The 22,343-nt window shown below is 35.3% G+C and overlaps 1 long non-coding RNA gene across 4 annotated transcripts in view; it reads left to right on the forward strand.

The window, feature by feature from the left end:
- Positions 1 to 334: 334 nt before the first annotated feature.
- Positions 335 to 22,343, forward strand: part of LOC131048528 (uncharacterized) — a 57,935-nt gene continuing 35,926 nt past the window's right edge. The window contains exons 1-3 of one of the 4 annotated variants that reach the window (XR_009106458.2): positions 335 to 1,093; positions 1,277 to 1,443; positions 4,093 to 4,188. This is a non-coding gene — a long non-coding RNA (uncharacterized LOC131048528). The remainder of the gene's footprint in view (positions 1,094 to 1,276; positions 1,444 to 4,092; positions 4,189 to 22,343) is intronic. The other 3 variants (XR_009358602.1, XR_009358603.1, XR_009106456.2) reach the window with 3 other exon arrangements.

Below are 22,343 nucleotides of genomic sequence, written 5' to 3' on the forward strand. Positions count from 1 at the left end.
AACTACACATATTGCATATATAAATAGAAATATAGAAATCCTTAGGGCAACGCTAAATGACTCCTTGCAATTTTCATTGACCTCACACACCACAAACCATAACACATTTATGACAATCTAGATAAAACTAAAGAAAGGTAGGCAAGCATATGCAATGCATTTTATGAAAGCATTGAGTAGTCACCCAAAAAAACACAAAGGGGATGCTCAAAACCTAGGTGATTCCAAGAGTCCAAGAAAATTCCTTACAAGATTTGTATGCTTAAAACTAAATTATAGCCATTTAGTTATCATTATTCTTAATTCAAGTGGTGCCATAACTTGAATAATGAATTTTAGACCTATCAACTACCTTTAGCTTCTCAATCCTTTTCAACAAATTGATTTTTTTGCTTAACTTAAACTCCTATTATTGCATGAATACACATTTATTGAAATATTTCATCCCCAAAAAATGTTGTACCTCCCCCATACTTCCATAACTGTTTTTTTATAATAACCAGAATTTCACATTAACTAAGTCATGGATTAGGGTTCCGCTATCACTTGTCGAAGCACGATGCAACTGAATCCAAATGAAATCCATTGTAGCCGTTAATAGAAATGTTCAAAAATATCTGAAACTAGAATGTAACGTGAAATCTTTTTTAAAACGTTGTTATGGAGGGCGGAAAAAGCAAAAAAAAGCATACCGGGCTAAGATAAAACCATTCTATCTTTCATTATCTTTTACAGAGTATTCTTCCTCTTCAGTTAACATTTCCTTTTGTTTCCTTTTCTTTCTCTTTGTTATATTTTTTTCAATGTTTTTAGTTGGAGCTTTCTAGGTTTATTCATCTTTTTGTTTGTTTTATTTTTTTGGTTGGGATTTTTCATCTTTCTGGTAAGGGTTTTGTACAGCGTGCACGCAGGTCTGTATTTCTACTGTTTCCCTTTTTTTTTTTTGGGTTGGTTTCTCTGTGATTTTTCCTTTTTTTTTGGTTGGTTTCTGTGTTTTACATAGGAACAAGCCGAGCAGAGGAAGGGGCAGAGGAAAAGGAAGAGGCAAGGCAAAATAAAGTGACAACTGATAGAGGCAAAATCCTTTTGCTAGGTAATTCTTCTTACAGGTTATCCTTATTATAAGAAATTCTTCTTGTTTTAGATTTTTTTGATGTCTATTTTCGGTGACTACCTGTCCTTGTTTATTACGCCGCTGCTTTGAATTGCAACTGGGGAGCTTCCATTAATAATCTCTTTTTAAAAATTTTGCTGACTAGAGAATGGATTTGTGCAGGAATATTTGGCAAGTGAGGAAGGATGGAGGAGTTGTGCTACAAGCTGATTTTGCTATTTTGAATTGAATGATAAAACCACCGAGGAGGGATGGGGGGAGTAAGAGATATTAAAGGGGACATTCTCACCTGCTTGAAATTGAAGGCTCTATGCGTAGTCTACATTCAGGTATGTCTTCTATCTGCTATTTTTTTCCTTCCAGCCACTAGTCATTCTTCACATTAGAAACTGTTTTTTATCTTATTGAAACTGAGATTGAGAATGACTTTCCTAAGAATTTGTCATGTCTCTATTTCAGTTTGATATGTTTTTATAATAATAATGTGTTGATTATTTGATCAATGATGATTGCTACCTATTTAATCAAGATGTTAATAACATTTAATTACATTTGATGAATGACACTTGTTATTTATTTGATTAATTTTTTTTTTTTAATCTGACCGGTTAAGAACTAGAAGTGGTTATCACATTTGTACAAATGTGTACAAATGTGATAAGTGAAGGGGTTCGTTTGACCTTAGTCATTAATAAAGACAAATTTCTGTCCCTGCTGACTGTTCCTTTACCAATCACTGCTAACAACAGACACGTCTCCCTAAATATGTGTGACCTTTGGAGAGATCATGTCTTTACATTGATTGTGGAAGACTATAAAGTATGGAACTGGAGGGGGAAAAAAGAAATAAAAAGGTATTAAGAAAATAAACTGTAAAAAAGGAAGAGATCGATTAGAGCTGGAAGAGCAGATCGATCAAGGACCAGAATTATTATAAATTGCAATCTGCATTTGCATTAATTGGGGTATGCATTATGGTTCATAAATATAAATTACTAACTTAAGTGATAAAAATAGATGAATAATAAATAAATATAATTATCTATTATATGGAGTAATTATATATATATATATATATATATATATATATATATATATATATATATATATAGATAGGAATGTACTTATATATATGTATGTCAAAACACATACATTTATGATACATGAAAGACTATTATAATGATCTCGCCTTAAACCTTTCGCTAATGCCTTTGGAAGGATAGGTTGGTTTGTTTAGGGAGAGGCAGAGTAATTCCATCCCAAATTGGGTGACGCATAAGTGGTGGTATTAATGGGTGTTCATGGAACCCTTGGGCCAAGTGGTGGTATTGATGGGCATTCATGAAACCCTTGGGCCTACTTGTGGAGGTGGTTTCAAGCGTCCTATGGCAGTAAATCCCCATCCTTCATTAGGGTTAGGAAAGAAGTAAGGATGATGTATAAATATAATAATTATTGATTGTATTACGAACAATTAATTGTCTCTAGCATAATAATCGGAATTAAGGCATGATAGTGCATAATAATGTATAATGCTGCATGCTAAACAGGCAGTCCTAGCAAGGGACATTACATAATTTTTTGTGCTATAATATTCTTTCTCTTCTCTCCTTAATACTGGATCTAATTGGAATGAGGGTCAGGTTTTCACACTAAGCACTAACACACGATGCATGTAAAACAAACAATAGGGACAAGGCAGACATGAACCAAAACTATACATTTCAGAATCACAAAATCAGTCATAGGTGCAGAATCACATTTCTCAATTCATGTTTGATGTAAGGTCTCTAGAGTCACATTTCACAATAAATGCTAGATGTAAGGTCTTTAAACTTAAGAGAATAGGCGTCACAATCTAGTGCCTACCAATGTTATGAAAAAATCTTAATTTGAGAATTTTAGAGGGAGGTAGATCATAAGGGAATTAGGGTTCAATTTGATAAGAGATTTATAATAAGTTAAAAATCCATCATAAGATTTCTTGAATTCCTACAGCTACAAGATATTCTATAAATTTAATAACAAAATAGGACCCACTTCAACTACTAGTAAATGAATTCAAAAGCATAGGAGTTCTCATATCAAGTAGACGAGAAGTGTTGTTTCCAAAACCCAACCTAACTATAATTTTATCATATAGTAAAGGTTCCACACAATATAAGCTACGCAAATAGTTAACCACAATTAAAATCGTTCAAGAGAAAGTTTCTATGCAAATTCTTTTGTATCTCATAAATGTGTGGGAAGGGAGATTTTTTTATCTTATTAGTTGAACTACCAAATGGAATTATAAGTAATTTTGTGTATATATATTTTACCTAAATGTACCATAGTCAACTATGGAATGGTGAATACAAGGATGCATAAGGACGTTTAGAAGTTATATGTTTCTTCTAACAATGTCTTGCTATACTCTTTGGCCTCCCTTAAATTTGCAACTAAAATGACCTTCATTCTCATCTCCTTCCTGACTGCACACAACTCATTATTCCACCATAAGGAGTAGGAGGCTATTATTGATCTATGTGAAACTAGCTTCATGTGGTCTCCTCCACTCTCTAATAGGGTGCACCATTTTACATGCCCTGCATCTTTCTCCTTGTACTGCCTTACCTCTTCTTCCACTTTTGTCCATGTTTCTCTCCACTCTCTTCTCTTCCTATATATGAAATATATGTCTTCACATATGGTAATTGTACTCCCCAATTGACACATTATTCTCTTACACTAATAAGTCTAGAACAAATATCTCACATTACTAGTCTTTCTTAGTCTAAACTTGATTTCTTTGGACATGGAGATAGCGTTTTCATTCTTCTTGCTGTCATCACAAAAAGGAGTCTCTTATTTTTTTATATATATAAAATCAGTATGGGAGAATTATTATAGTGTCGAGAAATGCTCACCTTAGAAGTGATCACAATGTGAAGGAGATCCTCAACATATTGGCTTACCCTATTTTTTCTCTTTTGCAGGCTCTCATTGAGTCTAATCTTGTATCTGTTGCTGAAGATACAGGGATATCCATCGTCAAAGGAAATGCTCCTAAATAAAAAGCCTTTCTCTCCTAGGTAAACCCCTCTTTATTACTCCTCTTAAGATTTATTATGGCTTGAAAAGGGATTCCATACCTCATAAATGAATGACAAGCAACGTTCTTCCCATCGCACCCATATCCATTAATAATGTCAAGCCCTTCACCACACCTTCATTGGTTTACAATATTCCCAAATTCATTGTTATGACTCAGGAATTGCGATCTGCTTCATATATCTAAATCTTAGTTGTATACTATTACAGTCATGGAAATATTCCGGACCCTATCTAAATCTTACTTGTATACTGTTACAGTCATGCAAACATTTCGGACCGTAAGTTGAACTTTTTTGGTTTAAGAGAGGTTTATACTTTTTAGTTTTAACTTTATTCTATCAATACAATCAACACCATTTCTTAAACATTTCTAACCCCATCAGTCCGATGACCAAGTAAAGAACATTGCAATAAATAGGACTTTTCTATCTATACGGAACTAGGTTGCGATCCTCACAAGAATCTTAATGTAGCCATAAAACAACATAACCGGTATTATCATGCCTTGAGGATTACCAGTTCAACACTTACCTCTATATTCTATAACAGGGCATGTGCTATCCTAATGTGAACTTTTGAAGTTTGACAAAACATTCTCCTACATGACAGGGCATGACCCATAAACTCTTAATCGCAGTATTGTAGGTTTTTAAACATTGAGACTTGATTTCCACTCATGGCATGCACTATGCAAGTTCTTAGCTGATTTTCAAAACCTGAAATTTCTTTATATTTGGTGCACTCTGAAATGCAGACTTCTGCCCAAAACCTTTTATCTCGTTCTTTATTCTATCCTGAAATCTCAAATCACTGTTATTGAATGACAATTTTAATGCCTTGAAGAATACCTATTGTCTCTGCATGGTTTAAGCTTCCTAGCAAATGCACTTGAAAGTCCATACTTGCTCATGGTAAGAAATGAACGACGGGGCAAAGTCCAAAACACACTGGCTAATTAGGAAAACAGATTTTAGTTGCAAGTCTGACATAATCTGAAAATTCTCGTATGGATACAACACATCTAAAAAATTGACTTTTAAGAAACATCACCTGCCTTCGAACAACATAACTTAGCATATAGACATTATTATTGTAAACCTAAGTTACCAGGTTCTTCTAGTTTAGCTCAGGTCCTGGTATTGGTATAATTCGGGTACTGGTACAGTTCAGGTTCTTTCTAGCTATAGCTTGGGTTCTTCTTGGGTACCTTGGTTTTCTATGGGTCTTTCTATGAAGAACCCACAGAGAACCCAAGCATCCGGAAAGTACCAAGGGCTGTGCCTAAGCATAGTTTCATAAACTAAAATCTCAGTTTCACTCCCACAACTTTGTGACAGCATTTTTTATTAGAATATGCTAGCAAGCAAGCAATTAAATATCATTTCAGTTGCATTTGTGAGCTATACATATGAAAACAGGGTTGGTAAACTTTATATCAGCAATAGTGAGCTTGATTTCAATTGATTTACATTATGCATACGTAGCAGGTGTTTGCTTATGTTTTGTGAAATCACTTTCCTTGTGTTGTTAATGGTTTGACAGTTTATCAAATGTTTGAAAAAATGAAATTGAGCCAACTTCTGCATTTGACACAGCTAGTGGTAGTGGCAATCCAATTGATTGTGATTCAAATGAAATTGAACCAAAAGTTGATATTGACTTTGACTCCTCTGATTAAGAACATGAATATTAAAATCAATTATAATTTGAATTTTCATTGTGTAATGACATTTTGAAACTTGAGTATTTTCATTTTTGCAAATTATGAATGAGGTATAAAAATATTCTACTTTTTGATATTTATTGACAATTATGGATTTATGAGTATCACTCTTCTTGTAGTTTTACAATGATGTAGTCTATGATGTTTGAACACACACACACACACACACACACACGTATATGTATGTATGTATGGATGTACCCAATGAATTTTTTTTGTCGTACCCACGAATCTGTACCTATCTGTACATGTACCGTATCCGTACCCAAATTGGTAACTTGGGATTATACTATTTAGGAAAAATATATCCAATACAATAGGTTTCTTCCACATAATCTCAATCTATAGACCAATTGTATACAATCTCCAACTAGAACTTCATACCTTCAAGATACAACAAATTAGACCAATTCCACACTATCCAACCTTGGCACATTCATATGAAAAAATAGAAATTGCCTTCTTCATGACTAATCATCAAACTATCTAATTGCTATGTAAAATACCAATAATCACTCAACCATCTCATGATCATTGAACCAAAGATCGTGGAACCACTTCTCTTAAATCCTATATGCATTTGCATTAGCAACTTGTATTTAGCGCTTTATGAGCTTTGAGGCATTTTCTAGATTATTTTGTATGCACCATGTATCCCTTGTTTTAAGATATGTATAGTTCTCACATCATGTCCTATGATGTCTATGCCTCAATAATTGAAACTTTGGCATTGCCTCATCTAAGACCCAAATCCACTTGCTCATTTGTTTATGATCCTATGTAGTCGGTCAATATTAAATCAAATAAGCATTAGTGCAAATGATTTAATAAGATATTCTAGCCCTTTATGAATACACAAAATTTCAATACGCTAAAGCTAGCTCTTTATCAAATTCCTTAATCAGGGAGTCTAGGGAGTCTAGCTGCATGCAGCTTTTGTTTCATTAGTCATGGATATACAATAGAGGGGAAACACTGGTGAGACCAGTAAAAGAAAATTTCTCTCAGGAAAATCATCTCATGCATTCAGTAGAAGTGCAATTAGAATAGGTTTTGAGCATATACATGATAAGCTTGATAAAACTCTCAACAGTAACATCATAGGCATGCATAAACAGAGGTAAATAATAACACCTTGCCACTTGCATTGCACTCATTTCATGACCATTTTCAAAGCTTGTGAATGTAATATCCCTACATAAATATTAATATATAATCAATTATCTTATTTCTCATTTTATTAATTTATTTCTTATATAACCAATTTCTATTTTATATTCTTATATAATCAATATCTAAATATTAATTTATAAACAATGTTTAATATTTAATATTAATTTAGAATCAATAATAAATTAATGTTTAATGTCCAAGGGGTTGAGCTTAACTGGCTAAAACATTGGGTTCTCACTGTGGAGACCCAAGTTCAAATCCCAATAGGGACATCTGAAATGAAATTCTAAGTTGTGACTCTTGGTCTTCCATAAGATGGGGAAGGTCTTGGGGTCAATCTAATGGAACTCTAAGTTGTGACTCTTGGCCTTCTATAGGATGAGAAGGTCTTGGGGTCAATTTAATCAGACATCATAATAATAATAATAATAATAATTCAAAGATATGTAATGGGGATGGGGCCCCCTACTGTGTCCCCACTGGTTCATAGCTCCAGTCAAAAGCTATTCGGGCTTCGAGCAATTACCAATCACAATAAATAAATTAATGTTTTTTAATGTTTATCCAAAATATATAAATATTTGCGAAGATTTTATATTTTTCTTTAAGGGGGGGTTTCTTAAAGTTATCATTGCTCCATCAAGATACCTGTACCAATAAACAAGGTGACTACAATCTCAAAGCATATTTCTCTCATCATCCATCATGCCAGCACACAAATCATATAAGATCCATCTAAAGAGAAGCCACACTTTGTCACAAAACAAAGCACAAGTCTTGTCTCAATTGATATCTCAGCAAAAAGACTCATCCAAATGTATCACTATGCATTAGTAGCTATCAAGATACAATAGCCATATCTGAAATAGCACTCACAACTAGTGCTAACACATCCAAATGTCCATACCTCAAAGACATACAAAGCATAGTAAAGTCATTCCATCAACCCATAAATCGCAATCACAAACTCAATGTGCAAACTTGTCAAAGTAAAACATACACATATAGGAACTACCACAACGTGGGTAATACAAATTTGAAAATGATCAAGGCATATCAATCCTACTTATAGCATCACATAGAAGTGCAAACAACATCATGTAGTACCAAGGAACATCCACAATGATATGCAAAATCTGCAAACCAATAACTTGCAAGTACAACTCTCATCATAATTCTCCATAGCTCTCCCATGTCCTCCACATTCAATAAAGGAAATAAATAAAGAAAGCTCCATGTCATCACCCAAGAACCAAGTGAGAACACATGAGCACAAACTAGTAATCACCATAGCTCCATACAAGACCTCAACTTTAATGTCATGTGAAACCAAACATCTAGGAAGATTACCAAGACCAAAGAGAGAAACTACAAATCAAAACTTGTAGCATGTCTTTCTACATACACCTCTAAATGCTAAATGTTTAAGTATGATGTCCTTCACAATACCCCAAAAGAAAAACTATAAAAACACCCAACTATTCAATCACAAAGATCAAACACATGTATCATGTAACCAACATGGATGTAAGCCTTTGTAACCAATAATATCAAAATCAAAGTAAACATTTCCAAAGAAGGAAATCATCCCAATACACCATCTTCTAAAACGAGGAGACAACCATGCTATCCATCCCTCAAAATGAATATTCTAGAACTAACCATCTATCCATAGATCAAAATCTTTATCTATGAAAGATAAAGCATAAAAATAATGCACATGGAAGGAACAATGGGAAATACCTCCCAAGTAATAAACTATTGAGTGGACCAAGAGTGGGGAATGGGAATGGTCCTCCAAGATATCCAAGTCATCATAATCATCCAAAGACAATCTCCTCATAGGTCCATTTCAAGGTGTATGATTCTCTTACTTCCTACTAAAATCTCACCAAGAGTATCTATATCAACACATGTCTCTAATCACAAGAGAAAAGAAGCCTCACTTAAGTCTCCAAGTATCCATGAGAACTTGTAACCAATTGTGATGTGGTGAAAATTAGGAGTTAGGGTTTCACCAAGTATATCCACTAAATAACCCAATCAACACCACAACATTGAAAGAGGAGTGAACCCAATAGATCTAGGTTGAATCCCCAATGGGTAAAGGGCTGAGGTTTTGATTGGATTCACTGGTTGGAGTTGATTATCCTCTTTCCTAGTTTAATTTGAAATGTATTTATGAAATTAGGGCGAAATAAGAGATATTTGAAGTAACTTGACAAATATGGAATGCTACAGATGTCCCATGGAGCCACAAACTAAGATTAGGAAAAATAATAGATTCAAAACCTATTCCTAGAAGTTTGGCCTATTTTTTTGGACCAGGTAGCATAGATCTGTCTTGGTCCTCCGAATTTTTTGCTATCAAAAGCTGAATCTGTTCGTCATTGTCAACATTGCCGAAATTCTCAGAGTATAGCTCTTGCACTTGTTTTTTGCACATAGAAAGAAAGGGAAAGATGTCGTGGATAGGAGTTTGCTTAAATCAAAACCCGGTTTAGGAATTAACTTTGAATGAAATAATGCAAATACTGAAATAAATGTTGAGATATACCTCATATATGCAATTGTTAATGATGATGCAGTTCTCTTTGAATGTAATCACAAATGTTGAATGTAATTCCACGACAAACACATGAACATGAAAAACCTATCACACACACATGCTTGAATGAATATTGATTTAACTTTGCTCCACAATGCTTGAATGATGAATACGCAATCTTGAATCTTTGAAAATGCTTGATGATGATTGCTTCACGGATGCACAAATACTTTAGCTAGATCATGGATGTCAAAATGGATTGATAGGATGTCTTTATATATGGTTCCTTGGGTAAATTACTGATTAGGCTTACCTCCAACCGTCATTTGTAGCCTTGGGGGCTGAAATCCATTATAGAGGTAAAGGATCGAGGCCATTTCAAATTAGGGCCTATTTGAAGGGGACCGAGGTATTTTGGGGTGCCTTGGTTCAGACCAAGGTGCTCCATGCCTTGGTTCTCCAGCAAACAAGACCAATACAAAGAGAAATGGGGGAAGGATCTCCAAGATGGGACCCACCAAGTGTTGTTCATGACATCAAAGTTGGAGAATAGGGTCAAACCAGACATAGAGAGGGGATGGGATATGGCACACTAAAGTAGGAGCACAAACATGAGGTGTAAATTAGACCGGTTACAATTTACAATGCTACATTTAGCCCCCACTTTAACGAAAGTATGAGCCTACACAAATACTAGTGGTAAAGTAGAAAATATGAGAGAGGAGCAATTAGGAGCAAGATCACAAGGAGATTAGACATCACTAATTTCGAGGAACCAAGCCCCCAATCTTAGGATCTTAACTCATATAATCATATGCAAAGACACACAAAATAAGACAAAGACAAAAGGACAAACAAAGACAAAAGACACACAAAGACAAAAAGGCTCCAAGTCAACTACTAGAAGAGACCCCAATAATCAAAATGTCTCACCTGCTAATATCATTCTCGGAATGCTATCACAAGAACACAAGCAATCACATAAAAAGAGCAAGAGCTTGCATCAAATGATGAACCATGATCCACAAATAGCAAATCTATGAGCTCATGGGGAAGAGAAAAGAGAGGACATGGATGCCACAGGCTAGCAAGTTGTGTTATGCTAGGTGATCCATGTTGGGGAGGAGAGTTAGAATAGTCTAGTTGTGTTTTGCTAGTTCCACTCATCTTACTGCATATGTTGTTGTCTGGTTTCAGGAATTAAGCATCTTGTATAAGACTTTGTTTTATCTGTTTTCGAGCATGCAACAACTTGTATAAGACATGAAATGAAAATCAAAATGTGTCTAGTTTCGGGAACATCTCGTATAAGACTTTGTTTGGTTTGGTTTCGAGAATGTGTACCTCGTATAAGACAAATATATGCCTGGTTTCAAAAACATCTCATATAAGACTTTGTTTTGTCTGGTTTTGTGAATGTGTACCTCATATAAGACATAAAAATGTTGTGTTTGGTTTTAGGCATTACACATCTTGTATAAGACTTTGTTTTGTTTGATTTTGAGTCTGAACACCTTGTATATAAGAGATGCAAAATAGAGTACAAAGAGGGTGATATGCAATGCCGCCCCTTGAGATGTCAACATAGTCCTATTTTGATGTCTTAAGGAAGCTAGAAACAAGGATACTCACCTTCAATCAAGGAAGTATTCTTTTAGGCAACAATTTACATAAATTTAAGCTAAAGAGGCATTACTCTTACAAGCAAGGACAAGATATTTTGAAAAGAGATATCTTGCAACAAGTGTACATGGAATTCTTGGAGGAGAAGAGATATTTTCTCGAAGACATCTACCTCCAAGAGGAGATTTTTGAACAAATATAACATCATCAACCAAAAGAGAGGAAGGAGAACAATAATGCATACCTTCCCCCTATTCTTAAGTGAAAGAGATTCTTGATGAAGGATGACACTTTTTGAAAAATTGATTGTTCAAATAATTAGATAATCTATTCAACAATATACAAGCGTATATATAGAGATTACAAGACGACGTTCTAAATTAGGAACTAAATATAGGTGAATAAAATAAAATTAAATATTCTAATACCCTCCCTTAATGGTCATTCTATCTACTAACTACCCTACAGAAGACACTGCCGGTCTTTTGATCACAAACGGAAAGAACACTTTGCTGCGGAGACCCTCCCCGCATCTGCAACATGTGAATGACCAAGAATACTAGAATCCATCCAACTTGATGTTGGGTAACCAAACTGAAACATGAAACCACATTTTGAGGAAAAATCAACAAACCCTTCAAAACTGAAGATACAAATCATTTTTTGTGGAAAAAAATGGTAAAAACCCTAAATAGGAACAAAAACCCTGAAATGATTGCTCAAATAATTAGATAATCTATTTAACAATATACAAGCGTATATATAGAGATTACAAGACGATGTTCTAAATTAGGAACTAAATATAGTTGACTAAAATAAAATAAAATATTCTAATACCCTCCCTTAATGGTTATTCTATCTACTAACTACCCCACAAAAGACATTGCAGGTCTTTTGATCACAAACGGAAAGAACACTCTGCTGCGGAGACCCTCCCCGGATCTGCAACGTGTTAATGACCAAGAATACTAGAATCCATCCAACCTGATGTTGGGTAACCAAACTGAAACTTGAAACCACGATTTTGAGGAAAAATCGACAAACCCTTCAAAACTGAAGATACAAATCATTTTTTGTGGAAAAAAATGGTAAAAACCCTAAATAGGAACAAAAACCCTGAAACGATTTTTGAGGAAAAAACTGAACAAAACCCTAAAACATTGCATGGCAAGACCCAAAATATCACTTGGTAAGACACTAAACATCACGTGGTAAAACACCAGACAACATCACGTGGGAAAACACTAGACAACATCACATGGTAAAATACCAGACATCACGTGGTAAAACCTTGATTTTTGAGGAAAAAATCAAGCAAAACTCTCCCATGATTTTTGGCGAAAAATCAGAAAACCCACTTTCCGCACCCATAAAATCGCAAAAAATCTAGCAAAATCCGTCGCTTGAACTTAGACTGCCAAAAATCGAGCAAATATATGTGGGTAGAAAGACTACCGCCATCGTCGCCACGAAAACACCTAGATGCGAAAATTTCCTTGGGTCAGAAAAAAATGACTCACCAAAATAATATCCCCCAAGCAAAAAAAAATGCGAAAATCCTTTCGTGCGGGGAGGAAACCCTAGTTGCATCCGCCTCACAAACTTCCGACATGGGTTGGGCACAAAAATTGTGGTCATCCTAAAAAATGACGCGAAAAAAATCGTGCAGAAAACTCAGAAAATCAGGGCCGTGAAGATCACAAAAACTCCGCCAAAAAACAAACGTGATTTCTGGAAAGGAAAAAGATGACCTCCAAAAAAAAACTTCCAGCAAACCCTAGCAGGCGGGACCTGCAAAAACTTTTGATCCAATTCGCTTAGGAAAAAACTTTCGAAAATTTTCAAAAAAAAATTTCAATAAGAAATAATTTTAGAATTATAAATTTTCCAAAACTTTTTAAATCCCGCTTTGATACCATGAAAAATTGATTGCTCAAATAATTGGATAATCTATTCAACAATATACAAACGTTTATATAGAGATTACAAGACAACGTTCTAAATTAAGAACAAGTCGTTTAAAGTGAACTACTAAAAAGCTAAACGCTAAATAAAACTTAAAAGCTAATTAACTAAAAAGAAAAAACTAAATGACCATTAAACAAGGAACTAAATATAGGTGACTAAAATATAATTAAATATTCTAATATTTTTGACCCTAAGTGAGGGTTTTGTTAATAATAGATATACATTACCAAGTATAGAAGAGGTTGTAGTCAAAGATACACACCTCTTGCATAAGAGAGAATCCTTGAGAAAAAAAACAAATACACACAAGGAATGACATCGTATTGTAAGCAAACATCACTCAACAAAGGAAAAGTGGATGCTTAGAAAGGATAGGAAAGATCAATCTTCCCCAAGCATAGGGACAATGAGAAGGATTACACAACCTTCAAAGAGAAATTATACATAAGAGGATGCACCACTTGAAGCAAAGAAAGGTCCTAACCAGTAACACACATGTACTCGCACGAAGGAATATTCAATGTAAGAAAAGATATCAAGATATGCACAATGCAACTCAAAAGAAGAGATAATCTTCGAAAAGGAGAGAGAGAATTGAATATATATTGTCCTTGCCCCCCAAGCGAGGAGATAAGGAAAAGCTACATTGCTGCCCCAAGATCATTGTTATTGAAAAAGCATCACCACTCATGACAAAGAGCCCCCAATGAAGTTAATTACCAGTGTCTTAAGGTTAGGAGCAACATGATAGGGTGAATGGACTGCTAAGGCACTACCTCTTTACCAAGAAGAGTGCAATATTATAAGAGCTATGCGAGCTCGATCATATTGGTCTTGAACAAATGCTTTAACGGCCTTACAATTTCCAAGAGAATGAGAATAACACGATGAAAAAGACAATGCTCTTTGCCTTCCTTATTCTTATAATTGTAATTAATTTTAATGAAAGGAAAGACAACATTCTTATCATATTTCAATCTCCAAAAGATCCTTGTAGCCAATTTCTCTTGATTGTCAATAGGAGTAGGTCTTGTCTCTTGAGATGTAGGACAAGGATCGCTAGAGGGAGGGAAATTGTCTTCTATGACTTTGATAGTTCCATTATCAATGAGTTCTTGTATTCTCTTTTGAGAATCAAGATAATAATTGGCATGGTGATCATGGGTTTGATGATTTGAGCAAAAAGGATTATTTGAGGAAGAAGCACCTTTAGGGGGACCATAGAGTTCATGTCTTGCAAAATGCTCCTTAAGCTTTTGCACCTTAAGGAGATCATCCATAGGTGAATGATGAGGATGTCCTAGACCTTCTATACTTGCATGCGAAAGAGGGTTTGTAGGGACTTTGATTCTTTGTTCATATTTTCCAAGTCCTTGTCCACTATAGCCTTGTTTTGAGATTATATTATAACCACTCCTATAAGAATGTTTCAATTTTGAAGGACTATTATCATAAATTTCTTTAAAATTGATAGTGTAAGGACACATGGAAGGATCAAAAGGAGAATTAGATGAACAAGGAATATCCTTTGTAGGAAATTTCTCCTTTATATAATTATTCATATCCTCTTTGATGGGTTGGGAAGGAGGGTACGTATCATCTAAGGCTTCATTTTTGCTTAATGTTATGTGAGGCGATAGATCATGAATAAAATGCATAACATCATTGTTGGTTCCCAAATCAACAGATTCTAAGTCCTAAAGGAATAGCCACTAACTTATCAATAGACTTAGAAAAAGATTTGGCCAATGAATGAGATTCAATCACAAGACTGAGATCTCCTACACTTTAGGCTTTGCAAAACCAAGGTGGGTCTCCCTTGCAATGTCTTAATGACCTACAACAACTTTATGCTCAGACATTGCATGCTACAACAGATTATCCCAATGAGAATATATGAAGGAAAGATAAATAAACTCCTAGTTTTAGCTACAACCTTAGTTTATCAACATCTATATAACCATTGGGACTAGTTTTTCTACACTACTCCTACTCCTAAAACAAGAATGAAAAATAGAAATGAAATGATATTTTAAGAATAAATGGGACCAACTGAACTAGAACATGCAAAGCATTGACCAGTGCCAAAGAGAGGGCAATAGAGTCACATGAAAAACCACCTATGCTGTTACATTCAAACATGCTTTGAAGATCTTCTAAATGTTATCAACTTGCAATAACAAGATCGCTAAAACATTATCACATAACCATGCTTATAAATCCATCTATAAACATAAAACCATCTATAAACATAAAACCATCTAAAAACATAAAATCCCATTGTACTCAAGAAAGCAGTTACTCTATCCTTTGGATAGAAAGCAATCAGAAAACACAACTCAGAGCAGCAAATGTGCCTGAGAATGACAATAATACTTGATTAGTTCATTCAAAGAAGTTTACATTTCTAGGTGGAGACAATTATCTGATAAAATAAAGCCATTAAACATATTTCAAAACACAAAAAAATTCACAACTAAGACTAACTTCCATAATATCTGAACCTAACTAAGAACACTTTACAATTTTTTTTCAAAATGTCTGTCTGCCTTACCAAAAATCAGGGTTGGAACCCTTCAAAATGAGGAAGAAAAGAAATAAATAGACAAAAGAAAAGATCTAAAGAAAACCCTAGAATGCATTATAGAATGACATGTCCTTGTCCCTGTTGTCTTCAATTTAAATCTCCATTTTCTTCCTCCAAAATGGGTTTTCAATCTGCCCTCAAATGTGACACTTCAAAAATTTGGAAAAGCTTCAGCAGTTACTTATCACATTCACCTTTTGCTTCTACTCTGAAAATTTCTCCATTTGGGGCCTGACTGTCACTGCTTGCAAACTCACCTTTCAATTCATTTTGAAAATGGAAAATCACCCCTTTTGAATGCCTTGACCTTCTGCAAACAGCCCACTTTTCTATTTAATCAGAAAATAGAAAATTACCCCTTTGGGTAGCTGACAGCTCTGTCAATAACACACCTTTTTAGTTCAGGCCCAAAATTGGCAAGAAGCTCCTTTTTGCAGCTGCCTTGTCACAATCTGAAATCACCCCCTTGGCTGGAAGCGATCCGTCATGTTATTTTCTATGCATTTGCCTTTTGAAAAAGCACATTTTTCAAATTTAGCAAATATGCCCCCTTTGCACAAAGGAACATCTTACTGTAGCCTTAAAATTTACATTCACATGCGTCCCTTTGCTACAATTTGCACCCGAGTAAAAAAATACCCCTGCTAGGTGAAAACTATTTTTGAATGAAAAGTGATGCCATCCAAAAATATTTGCATGCCTGAAATATTTCATTTCTTTTCACCCTGTACATCTGCATATTATTTTCTATGCATTTGCCTTTTGAAAAAGCACATTTTTCAAACTTAGCAAATATGCCCCCTTTGCACAAAGGAACATCTTACTGTAGCCTTAAAAGTTACATTCACATGCGTCCCTTTGCTACAATTTGCACCTGAGTAAAAAAATACCCCCGCTAGGTGAAAACTATTTTTGAATGAAAAGTGATGCCATCCAAAAATATTTGCATGCCTGAAATATTTCATTTCTTTTCACCCTGTACATCTGCATATTATTCCTCGAATAGCTCTTTAATCATCAGCATCCATTGCTGAAATGCTTACCCCTTACCTCAATTAAATCTATACTGACATATGTTACTCAGATGGAAACAAAACACCTTTATGCATTTTCCCCATAGGTGAAATAACTCATCTGGTAATAATGCATACTCTTTGTTTTATCTCTGCCCCTTTGTGTAAAGTTTTCAAATACATTGAAAGTGCCTCTGAAATCATTTTCATTGTATATTTTGTGTGAACACAAATATCTACAACTTCTTGCTCTCTATTGTTTCCCAAAAATTGTACAATAACTGAGGCTCTCTGGATGAACACTACGACAATTGAATGAATGTTTGATTGATATCTGGGTGTCATTGGTGTGAAAACCCCCCAACACGCCCCCTTTCTTGTATTTCGCAGATGAAGCAGCAAGCAACAACCATCCACAACTTGGCATACACGAGCTTTTATGCCAATTACACGACTTTAAAGTTTCGAAGCCTTTCAAAACCCCTTTACAGATGCTTTGCAATTTTGGTTTTTTAAGAGGCACATTTCTCTTTGGCGTTTTAACAAATCATGTGCCATGCGAGTGTATATGTCTCCCATGGTATTGTAGCTATACCATCTAACATAATTCTTTCATGCTTCAATAGATATGCATACTCCATCTCAGAGCTCCCACACTGGCACAAAGAGGAATGATGCTAAGAGTCATAGCAGTTTTTGGCACCATATGTGCCATTGCATTTGCTTGGAAGTTTATATAACTTCTGCAACAAATACGTTCCCTGCATATTCTATACAGTCACAATATTTGCCAGAACTCCTTAATACTTTATAGATGCCAATATGTTGCCACAAATCTCCCATTCTGGCATTGACAGAGAGAGCTAGGAAAGTGGCGTGTAAATGTTTCATCGATCTAAAACAGATCCTACGTTTGGAGTACAGGCCTACCAAGGTGTTAGCAAAAGGTTGTGGGGTGTGGCCTTATACCGCCCAAATACATTTGACTGACATATTTATAAAGCATTTCATCAAATCTATTTTGTGCATTCACCGCAATCACATTCTATGATGTCACTCATCTCTGAAGCATCGGTCTCCCACCTTTGTGTATGCAACCTCAATACCATCTGCAACAACTTCCTGAAAATGGCAATAACACTATTTGCTCTCCCGCAGTTTTTATAATGCCACAAACACATCGTGGTGGGTTCATTCTTTGAAGATGGCCCTGCTCTCACGCCTCCATAGAGACTTAGCAGAGATTTGCTTCAACGATTGACTTGGAGGATCATGCCACTCTCATCGTGGCCCCTGACTAATACCAAGACATACTTTCTTTGTGATGTGCAGCGACAACGCCTCCACCATGTTTCCTTCCAGCCTGCATTCAGTTTACAATCATCGCATGAAGATGTTGGCACAATTTGGGATAAATATTCCTTACGCGGTGATAGATATCCACTGAATCATTGAATCATATTTGAAACTTGTTTTTGATCTCGCACCTAATCAGCGTGCATTCACTGCGGTCACCATTCCCATTGATTTCCATCAATTCATCCACAATGCAATTTGGGACAATTCCAATCACCATTGATTAGTGGTGGAACAACCACTCTAACTATTTACCTCCATGGTGCCGAATAGATAGAGTTCCTGTGCAGAGAGACCAAGATCAACTCGATGGAAACCCTAGCAATTTTGGTGTTTTTTACGCTTACCACTTTGTTCGCCCTAATTTCATCTCATCTTGTTTGCTTCGCTGGCTTGCTTCTTCATTTTGCTTATCTCGCCGTGTCTTCTTGGCCACCCTGTGCGTCTTGCAGGATGGCGAGGTGAAAGTTTCCTCCCCATGCTTCTCTCATCTTGCAGCCCCTTACTCCCATCAGTTTGCTCCTTGTGGGATGGAGGGAGGAGACTAGGTCTCCCCCATTCCCGCCACCCGCATAGGTTTTCACTATGCTTCTTAATGCTTGCGGGGTGGCAGGGCACCTGCTTCCTATCTCTTATCCCGCGCGTCATTTGTGCGTCTTGGTAGCCCTTCACGGGGTAAGAACAAAGGCTTATAAAGTCTTTAAGATTTTAAAAGACAAATCTTTTCCTTCGGGAATATCCCGCATCACATTACAACACACACACGGGCAAAGACAGATGAAAATCTTTCAAAATTTTGAAAGTGAAAAACTTCATTCCCTCCATGGGATATTTCAAACTTTTATTTTGTTTCTTTAAACACATGGGCCCACCACTTTTTCCCAAAGCTTGCATCATTCACTTAATTGATTAATCAAGAGAAAAACTTTTCATTCTCGGTAGGGTTCAATTACTAGAATATATTTAACAACCCCCTCCTCTACATCACCGAACATTAAGATGATCCAAATCATCTATTTCGTTCTAATGATCCAAAAAGCTCAAGAATAATATTATTTAAATCAACTCAATTTAAATCATATTCATTCCACATTTTGGGCATCAACTGGTTTTGTGAGCATTGACTATTTGCTTGATCCTTGGCATTTTGGCAAACAACTTCCAAAATTAACTCACCCATATGATCTTTCAATCTTGTTGCAGGGATCCACCCTATTATTATTTAAATCAATAGTGATTTAAATGTTTCTTTAGTTGAGTACAAGTTTGTCTGGTTGGGTCATAACTTCACTCGTGTCCCAAGGTGGGCCTGACTAAAAAAATTTCGTTTTCGATAAACTGACCCGTTGAAAACGCTTTGGTGCACTGACTGGAGATGTTCCGGATGTGAGAAATTGAATCCGTGATCATCAACCTCGACATTTTGCAACCCTGATTTTTAGTCAAAAACACCTAAGTAGCTCCCAGAATCAGCTTTAAAAACTGACTCAAACACCTGATCAAGGCCTACAGACTGACACATTGATAAAATGTAATACTGAGAATCCAACACATCAGACGAAACGTCATTATGACCTCCGAGACAAAAGATATTAACCTTGAAAGTCGTTTACTCAGAAAATCTAGAAAGTGCTGCTTCCGAACCCTAAAATAGTCCGTTTGGAATGGGCCTTGAAAACTGAACAAATGACAAGCTTGGGGGGCTACAAATCGGGAAAGTGGTAGATAACTTTATAGAGAATCATGGGGTACACTTTCTTTAAATTGCAGTTCATGTAGGTGTGAAATAAAATTTCACAAAAAGGGCTACTGACTACTGTTTGACACAGTCCAACTTGCAAAATTGAACATTTTGCAAATGGAATCAACTTTGAAAACTTGTCAAACGGATTTATGGGGCTATGCCACTTTGCATGGGGCTTCAAAAAATAGTGGAAAATCACATGCAACTCTCTGTTTGGCATAATTTTCAAGTGGTACAAAGATACAATTGCTCAAAGTGGGCTCCTCAAAAAAGGTAAAGTGTTGTAAATCAGCAAGCCAACTTCTGGACCTCCAAAGGAGACTTAAGAAAATCATTAAATCTGGTGCAGGGAAGCTGAAAATGGAATCATAGCATCTCTACAAGGTGCATAACACTTCCCCAAAGGGATTTATCATGAAACTTAATGGATGCAAAATTATGAGCTGTTAAAAAGAGCAACTCAGGCTTATTCTGCAAGGGCAAAATTGAGTGCATTTGAACAAAATTTTACATGGGCCCTCAAAATTTAGCCAAAATTTGGAGGTCCCAACAATAATCTTCTTTACAAATATGTTGACGATTAAGATAAGCTCTAGAATAATAAGGGGATCTAGAGAGATCGATAAACCTACCTTTCGTTCATACCCCCCTTGCACTAGAGTATGCCTATGAGAAGACGATGGTGCCATATTGCTCTTCAATGTTTGCTCTCTATTAGAGAGATCATTGATAGGAGTATTGAATCTTTCTTCATTCACATGAGATGCCCTAGGAGAGGTACAAGTGTTAGTTTTTTCAATGTCATTTCTAGTATTATCATTGTCTACAAAAGCTTTTATGTGATCTACACATTCAACATAATCAATGCTCTTAAAAATGTTATTATGAAACCCCATATAACATGGATTAAAGCTTTGAGATGTAATTTACAACTAGGAAATATCTTTGAAACCCTAAAAATGCAATATGAAAGAATACTATGAATGAAAAGAAGTAATGTAAAGTGAAAGAAGCCATTATCCAACGCATGATTGTAATAAATGTAAATAAAAAGTAATGTAATCATAGTTGAAATAGAAAACAAATCAGATTTAGTAAATTCCATTATGAGTGCCTAAAATCAAATTTTAAAATATAAGCGAAAAATTATGCAACCCACAAGTCAAATTTAGTAAAATAAATAAGGGTTTTTATGAATTTAACCGCTAAATTTATGTTTTTAATTGAAAATATGATCTACGAGTGCAAATTTGAAAGCTAAAATGCATACAAATCAGATCTGAGAACACAAATAAGAAATTAGCATTCAAGATGTCAGGTTCACCAAAATGTAATGTGGTCAAAATTAGGAATTAGGGTTTCATTGAGTAAATCCACTAAATAACCTAATTAACACCACAAAACCACAAAATTGAAAGAGGAGTGAACCCAATAGATCTAGGCTCAATCCTTAATGTGGAAAGTTTTGAGATTCTGATTGGATTCACCTACTTAGAGTTGATTATCCTCTTTCTTAGTTGAATTTGGAATGTAATGAAATTAAGGAAAAATGAGAGATATTTGAAGTAACTTGACGAATATGAAATGTTACAGATGTCCCACTGAGCCATAGACTTAGATATGGGGAAAACAATAGATTTACAACCTGTTCCCAAAAGTCTAGCTTGATTTTTCAGGACCAGGTAGCACAAATCTGCCATGGTTTTTCAATTTTTTTGTCATCGAAAGCTGAACTTGTTTGTCATTGTCAACACTGTTAGAATTCCTGAGTAGTTAAACCTCAGTTGAGGAATTAACCTTGGACGAAATAATGCAAATATTGAAATAAATGTTAAGGAGATATACCTCAGATTTGCAATTGTTGATGATGATGCAATGCTCTTTGAATATAATCAGAAACGTTGAATGTAATGGCATGACAAACACATGAACATGAAAAACCCTAACCACACACATATGCTTGCATAAAGATGGAGTTAACCTTGGATGAAATAATGCAAATATTGAAATAAATGTTAAGGAGATATACCTCAGATCTGCAATTGTTGATGATGATGCAATGCTCTTTGAATATAATCAGAAATGTTGAATGTAATGGCATGACAAACACATGAACATGAAAAACCCTAACCACACACATATGCTTGCATAAAGATTGATGTAAATTTGCTCCGTAAGGCTTGAATGATGAATACACAACCTTGAATCTCTAAAAATGCTTGATGATGAATGCTTCAGTACGAATACTTTAGGTAGCTCATGGATGTCAAAATGATTTGATAGGATGTCTTTATATGGGATTACCTAGTTAAATTATTAATTAGGCTGACCTTTAATGGTCATGTGTAGCCTAGGAGCTCGAAATCCATTAGAGAGGTAAAGGACCAACCCCATTTCA

Source organism: Cryptomeria japonica, chromosome 7 (genome assembly GCF_030272615.1).
Source record: "Cryptomeria japonica chromosome 7, Sugi_1.0, whole genome shotgun sequence".
Classification (NCBI taxonomy): Eukaryota; Viridiplantae; Streptophyta; class Pinopsida; order Cupressales; family Cupressaceae; genus Cryptomeria; species Cryptomeria japonica.